Below are 7,123 nucleotides of genomic sequence, written 5' to 3' on the forward strand. Positions count from 1 at the left end.
TATCAGGGGTCTAAATGAATATGTGTAGAGGTAACTGTATCTCATTGTAGTTACACTTGTTTCACGTAACCATTTCATGGATTAAAAGATGATTGTTAGAAATTTTGGTACTCCTTGTAACAACAGACAGAGGAATGTCTATGTGAATGTGCTTTTATCTTTAATGAAGATTAGATCTTCATTACACTCTATTTTTCGGAACGTTGCTAGTGGCAGAAAACTTTAATCTAAAACACACACTCAGTGAACAAGAAAGAAAAAGAAAAGACAGATCAAAAAGTAAATTAAAAAAAGGTAGAGAAGAAAAGAGAGACATGAGGTAGAATCTTCCTGGCCTCTTGGGCAAAAGGAGTTCAAGGCATTAAATCTCCATGAGCTCTTTTCATGCCAATACAAGCATCTTTCTTTATGACTTTTGGGAAATCAGATCTTAATTCTAAGATGAGGCTCATCTAAATGTGCCGAGTCACCGACCCTTTTAGTTTCTGATTTTTCGAATAAAGCTCTTGTGTGCATCAATAAAAAAATGTTTAGTGAAGTAGATCGGTATTAAGGACAAGTTAATTTTCTTCAGATCTTTCTCTTCTGAAATGTGGATTGTGTGTGCATAGTCCACTTGGTGTTCTTTTGAACTGCTTTAGAATGGTAAAAGCAATGCAGTACTTTAGATCGTTTAGTCCATTTTCGTATGAATAAAGACAGGAAGCATGTGAAGTTACTAGTACTGTTAAAGAATCTTGATCTTTTGTTTGAATCAGGCAAAATTCAGTACACATGTTTTGAGTGCCTGAAACTGAGGTTAACAAAATACTCTCTATGATTGTCGGTTTCTGTCAAACATATCTCCCAACAGGATTTTGGAACCCCTAATTTGTGTTGTGCAGTAAATAAAAACTTGATACAAAGAAGATTAAGAGATAAATTAAACCAATTTTTATCATTCTGCAATCAAACTTAGGATACCAATAGAAACATAAGATCACTGAAGATAAATAGCACACCCAATAAATAATTAAATAACTAGTAGTTGTAGAACTTGCAGCTAAGAAAGACACCAGCATACGCTAGCAGCACACTTGGAAACCCTAATGGTATCCATACTAAAACTAAAATAAGCACACCCCATCTCTGAAAACCAAGAACTTTACATGATGAATAGATTAGGCTTCACTTCAGTTGTCTGTTCTTCTTCACTTGGTGATGGCGTAGATGGCGTAGATGATACCAGGAATGTAACCGAAGAATGTCAAGATAAGACAGATCCAGAACTCAATCTGCACATCCAAAAAAACAACACACAAAAACACAAGTTAATTCACAGACAAACAAGAAACTGACAGATTGACTCAGAACTTCAGGTACAAACAAGATATCTTTGTATGTACCTAACATGTATATTGTTTGTACGAAAAACATACGAGAATTGTAAATTCTTAAACAAGTAGAGAGTTATGAAAAATAAACACAAATTGGTAAAGAGAAGAAGTGACAAACCTGGCATCCGAACTTGAGAAAGACACCAAGAGGAGGAAGGATGATAGCCAACAAGATGTCTATGCAATTCAAAGTTGATTCGTCTGCCATGTTTTTTCTCTTCTGCTCAAAATCAAACAGCACAGAAACTAAAAGAGAGAATTTTCCAGAGAATTGTAAAAGATGAAACTGAATAGAACACGTTTTGCCAATTTATAATGGGAAGGAATGGGTGAGGACCACGTGGCGTATCCCAGTTGGAAAGTAAGATATTCGCCTAGCTGTGCCATAAAAATAAAAATTGTGCGACTTTAAGAATCAAGACAGATCAAACTTGTGTGATTAGCAGGGCCCATATCCAATGTATTTTGAATGATGGGTGAACGACCGAGCTAGCTCACGCCCTGGTGAGCGGATTAGCAGGATTGATGTTTGACCGAAGTGGTCTCTGTTTGTATCCGATTAGCTGTGCCTTATCTGAGTTTTTCAGGTAAGTAGATTCCACAAGCACTTAAGAATAAATGTCTTCCACGTCAGATTTTTGTATAAATGATCTCAAAGATTTAAAGAAAATGACTTCCATGTAAGATTTTTGTAGCACTAGCATTGTAGACAATTTAACAACAGTACTGCATTACTATTTACTGCTTTATTCCATGTACAATAATGACTAGTTAACAGTTAATCCTCCAAAGACTTGAAACTTATTGCAGCAGCACATGCCACATGGGCGGTGATGAAGAGAATTAAGGTTAAATAATTAAGTTGACATTCCTAATGAGTGAGTGAAAACACCTCCGCAAAGCATGGAAGAATTATCACTTAGCAACAAAAGATGTTTTGGCAGACGAATGAATGATCTTTTGTTCTTTTTCTAATCTTGAATTACGCTACACTTGGTTCAGTTTTGAGATAGGGTTTAATACCAGTTCTACCTAGCACATAATCCGAGTTGTTTAGGTTTAGCATAGGCTTCATTATTAGGAGATACATGGTGTTTGGGCTCAAGACTGTGTCTTGAGACCTACGTAATCGGTCTGGATTCTGAGACCAAAGTGGTCAGTCAATGTAGATGGTCCGTCTAAGTGAGTAGCAAACTTGAGACTCACGTAATCGGTGTCTAGGGTTTGTGTCTTGTAAAACAAGTTTGGTCTTATATAAGTTACGGCGTGATGAATGAAAAGAGGGAGAAGAAGTTACCAAAAACTTAACATGGCATCAAGAGCCAGTTGAGAATCCTAAAAGAAAACGATGGGTGATGAAGTAGAATCATCAACCAAAGGAAAAAACATAGAATGTGATATGCAGAAGAAGAATCCAGTTTATCATCTAGGGTCGAGTGATGGTCCAGGCATCATCATCACGCCGATTGTCTTGAAGGGAACTAACTACGATGAATGGGCTAGAGCCATAAGAAGATCATTAATAGCTAAAAGGAAGTTTGGTTTTGTTGATGGAACAATCACAAAACCTGAAGATCGTGACCAGTTGGAAGACTGGATTGCTGTCCAGTCAATGCTTGTTTCATGGATTAGCAACACGTTAGAATCATCAATTAGATCGAGTTTGGGAGACTATGATAATGCAAACTTGCTGTGGACACAGTTGAAGAGAATATTCTGTGTTGTAAGCGGAACCAGAATCTGTCAGTTGAAGGCTTCGTTGAGTGAGTGCAAACAAAAGAAAGCAGAAGGTGTAGCTGAGTACTTTGGGAGATTGAACAAGATATGGGATGAGATGGTCACATACATGAAGGTACCTCAGTGCAAGTGTGGTAATTGCACTTGTAATATCGCAACACAGGTCAGTATGTTGAGAGAAAAAGATTTTCTGCATTATTTTTTAATTGGATTAGACTCTGCGTATAGTTCCTTGCGTGAACAACTGTTGGCTAGAGACCCGTTGCCATCAACAGATGTAGCATACCAGACAATGGTGAATTCGGAGCGTCTGCGTATAGGAGAAGTAGCTATGTCAACAGATGTACATGACAATGTGATGGCATTCAGGGTACAATCTGATCAACGTCAGCTCAACAATACATATGATCCTAACAAGTATTGCAAGCACTGTGGCAGAGACGGACACTCAGAGGACGGGTGTTTTCAGCGTATTGGATACCCAGAATGGTGGGGAGACAGACCTAGAGGCGGAAGAGGATCTGGTCGAGGAGGTAGATCCAGTGGTAGGGGGCGTGGTGGCACTAACTTTACCAGTGGCAAAGGTGGTAGAGGACAGAGAACTGGCAATCAGGTTCGTGCGCAAAACCTTAATATATCAGATGCAAGGCAGTCAGGTGGAGCGTACTCATCAGAAGGGTCAGGTTTGACCGGAGTAACAACAACACGGCTTCAACATGTGCTTGAGTTTTTAAACTCAAGAAAGTCCACGCCTCAGCTCCAAGGTAAGAAGAATAAAACTGTTTGGATTGTAGACACGGGAGCTACAAACCATGTCACATATAAAAGAGATGACATGATAGAGATGAAAGATATTAAGGCATGCACTATTGGACTTCCAGATGGGAAGTATGCACTTTCTGAGAAAATAGGAACCGTTATTCTTCCTGGGGGTTTGAGACTAGAGAATGTGCTTTATGTGCCTCAGATAACTTGTAACTTAATTTCAATTACACAGCTTATTGATGAGATGAGATGTATTATCCAATGTACTAACAGTTTATGTCTTATACAGGACCGGTTGACGAGGAGGATGATTGGAGTGGCTGAGAGACAAGGTGGACTATATATTTTCTGTGGTGTGCCTCAAGTTGAAGTTATGGCTGTGAGTGAAGATACATATAAGATGTGGCATCGACGTATGGGACACCCTTCAGAGAAAGTTTTGCAAAAGTTACAAGGAGTGAGTAGGTTAATAAAGAAGAATAATGATGCTTGTGATGTTTGTCCACGAGCAAAACATCATAGGAGTAGTTTTGCTAGCATTCTCAGTAAATCCAGTTGTATTTTTGAGTTGGTTCATATAGATTTATGGGGTCCATATAAGACTCAGTCATCGTGTGGAGCACAATATTTTTTGACAATAGTAGATGATTTTTCAAGAGGTGTGTGGATTTATTTACTTCGAAACAAAACTGACGTTGAACAGACATTTCTTAACTTAATTGCTCTTGTGAAACGTCAGTTTAGTAAAGAAATCAAAATTGTTAGAAGTGATAATGGAACTGAGTTTAATGCATTGCGTGGATACTTTCGAACTAATGGGATGGTGTTTGAGACATCCTGTGTCGGTACACCACAACAGAATGGAAGAGTTGAGAGAAAACATCAACATATAATGAATGTGGCAAGAGCTTTGAGATTTCAAGCCAATTTTCCAATAAGGTTTTGGTGGGAATGTGCGTTGACGGCTGCGTATTTAATTAATCGTACGCCTGCACCTATAAAATTTTGTTTGGAAAACATCCTCCATATCATTAGTTGAAGGTGTTTGGATGCTTGTGCTATGTACATGATCAAAGCAGTAAAGGTGATAAGTTCGCGAGTAGAGGAAGAAGGTGTGTCTTTCTTGGATATCTGTTTGGTAAAAAGGCATGGCAAGTATATGATTTAGACACGAGACAATTTCGGGTGTCAAGAGATGTAAAGTTTTATGAACATCAGTTTCCGTATAAGACTGATATGCATGGTGTATCAAATAAGATGGCTTAGTCGAATCCAGGTTCAACTGAGGAGATTCTGTCGAGGTCTGATACTTCATCTGAGACCGATGTGACTGGTACTTCTGATGAGACGGATCAGTCCAGTCCTGCTGCGTGTTGGAGGGATGATGAAGACAAGGAAGAAGAAGTATTAACACCTCACAGCGATGCGATGGATCTGCCTGTTGCTTCAACTGAGACCTACGGTGCTGGTGATTCATCTGAGATCGAAGGCGCTGGTGACTCAACTGAGACCGAAGGTGCAGGTGACTTAGTACACAGCGATAGTCCGAAACAACATGAAGAAAACGTTGCTCCTAGCAATGATGTAACAGTTGAAGGTGAGACGGGTAAAGGAAAGCGTCAGAAGATTCCTTCTAGTAGACTAAAAGGATTTGTGACGCACACCATACGAGAAAATAGTCCACCTCATCCTCATTCCACAAAATCATCATCCTCAGGTACGCCTTATTCTTTGACATATTATGTTAGTTGTGATAAATTTTCTGCTGTGCATAGGAAATATCTTGCAGCTATCACAGCTGGGTCTGAACCGCGCAACTTCAAAGAAGCTATGAAGCATCCAGGGTGGCGAAAAGCAATGGAAGCAGAAATCCGAGCATTGGAAGAACAAGGTACATGGGAATTGCAAGAATTGCTGTCGGGCAAGAAAGCCCTAGGGAGTAAATGGATCTACACAGAAAAGTATGATGGAAATGGGAAGTTGGTACGGCTAAAAGCAAGATTGGTTATCTTTGGAAATCATCAAGTTGAAGGATTGAATTACAAAGAGACATTTGCACCAGCAGCAAAAATGACATCGGTACGTACTTTTCTAGCCGTTGCAGCAGTTAAACATTAGGAAGTACATCAGATGGATGTGCATAATGCATTTCTTCATGGAGACTTGGAAGAAGAGGTGTATATGAAGATACCACCTGGATTTGCCAAAGGTAATCCTAATATGGTGTGTAAAATGAAGAAATCATTATATGGTTTAAAGCAGGCTCCTCGTTGTTGGTTTTCCAAACTATCAACAGCCTTGAAGAAATACGGTTTTCGGCAGGCATACTCAGACTACTCTCTTTTTACCATGACCAAGGGAGAAATGCAGCTTAATGTTTTGGTGTATGTAGATGATTTGATTGTTGCAGGGAATAATCTAGTGGAGATTAATAAATTTAAATCATACTTTGGACAATGTTTCGAGATGAAAGATTTGGAAAAATTGAAATATTTTCTGGCTTGGAGATAGCTCGCAGTAAACAAGGTTTTTATATATGCCAGCGGAAATATGCATCGGATATTATCATGAAAACAGGTTTATTGGGAGCAAAAACTGCAGTGTTTCCAATGGAAACTAATCATCGACTTGCTTTGGCGAAGGGAGATTTGTTCAATGATGTGGAGAAGTATAGAAGACTGATTGGTAGACTGATTTATTTGTCAGTGACCAGACCCGATCTTACTTACTCAGTGCATACGCTGTCACAGTTTATGCAACAACCAAGAATAGAGCATTGGGACACAGCACTTCGTGTCGTTAGATATTTGAAGAAGAATCCCGGGCAAGGTATTTTGTTGCGTTCTGATAGTACTCTAAGTTTACATGGGTGGTGTGACTCATATTGGGCAAGTTACCCTTTGACAAGAGGAAATTACCAAAAACTTAACATTCATTGTCATACATACGACGGATCATCTAATATTTCCTCCATGACTCCGATTAATTGCATCACATGGGCAGCGGACATCGGATAAAGGAAACAATGAGAAAGCTTTAACATGGACATTTACTTTGAAGTTATCTATCTGTCCCCGCTCCCGCATGTGACAAGAAGAATATGCCAAACATGTAACTGTCGGGATTTGAACAACGAGCACTCAAAACAGTGGGAGTGCCAGATTAGATCAAATCAGGAGTGGCTCTATGCAAGTGGTTTTCAACCATTTCAAAATTGTTTCGCTCACATGGAAGTGACTGTTGAT

This window comes from Papaver somniferum, chromosome 2 (assembly GCF_003573695.1).
Source record: "Papaver somniferum cultivar HN1 chromosome 2, ASM357369v1, whole genome shotgun sequence".
NCBI lineage: Eukaryota > Viridiplantae > Streptophyta > Magnoliopsida > Ranunculales > Papaveraceae > Papaver > Papaver somniferum.